Source organism: Corylus avellana, chromosome ca6 (genome assembly GCF_901000735.1).
Source record: "Corylus avellana chromosome ca6, CavTom2PMs-1.0".
Taxonomy (NCBI): Eukaryota; Viridiplantae; Streptophyta; class Magnoliopsida; order Fagales; family Betulaceae; genus Corylus; species Corylus avellana.
Genome location: NC_081546.1, coordinates 5,500,132 through 5,501,320, shown reverse-complemented (window position 1 = coordinate 5,501,320; position 1,189 = coordinate 5,500,132).

Below are 1,189 nucleotides of genomic sequence, written 5' to 3'. Positions count from 1 at the left end.
ACACCCCTCCCATCACCCGCGCCGAAAGACGATAGACTTGAAAGGAGTATATTTTGGCGTTTGTGAAGACTGAAGAATGTGGAAGAGAGAAAGTTTTTCAATTTTATTTATTTATTTATTTTTAAATGATGTGTCACTATTTCCTCATTCTTGATTATCCTTCAATTTATTAAAAGAATAAATCATATGAGACAATAACACATCATTTAAAAACTAATTTTTTTTAAAAAAAAATTAAAAAGCCTAGTGTTTTTCTATGATTTTTTTTTTTTTTTTGGGAATAAGGACTATAATTAAAATTGATTATAAAACTCAATGAGAGATCAGTAAATTAATGATTATTAGTCACATATATTAAGAGTGATATATTTAGAACTATTAACAATAAAAAAAATCATGCAAACAATTTAATTATATATTTTAAACAAAAATTAAATTTGAAAAAAATATAAAAAAACCTCTCAAACTAACAGCCGTTTGCGATAGAGCCCTACAATGTTCAAAAGGTACTAAAGTAGCCCATCAAATTACCAAAATGTATAAAAAATGCCACTTATTCTTTTATATTCCTATAATACCCCTATTCTTTTAACAAATAAAATACTAAAATAATTGTAAAAAACAAAAAATACAATTTTTTAAAAATACAAAAAAATCAAAGGGCAAATAAAAACAATTTTTTAACTGAATTTGACTCTAGGACTAAATTATTATTTTTGGGATATCTCAAGAACCTTTGATTTTACTTTCATACGATATGAAGCAATTTCTAATTTTGGTCAACTACAGTGACTACTTATTTATTTATTCCAAAAAAGATTTTTTTTTTAAATTTTATTTTATTTTTGTATTTATTTGCCCTTTAAAAAAAAAAAAAAATTGTTTGGTTTTTTTTTTACAATTACTTTATTATTTTATTTGTTAAAAGATTATGAGTATTATAGGAATATAAAAAAAATAAGTGACCTTTTTGATACAATGTGGTAGTTTGATGAGCTACTTTAGTACCTTTTGAACATTATGGAGCTCTATCGCAAACATAAGTTAATTTGCGGGACTTTTTTATATTTTTTCCATTAAATTTTGTTGAATTATTAGTCAACAAAAATCCTCGTTCTGCCATTTTTTTTTTTTTTTTAAAGAGTTCTGCTATTTCTTTTAATTGCCTACGTTGTGGTGTAATTTCAAA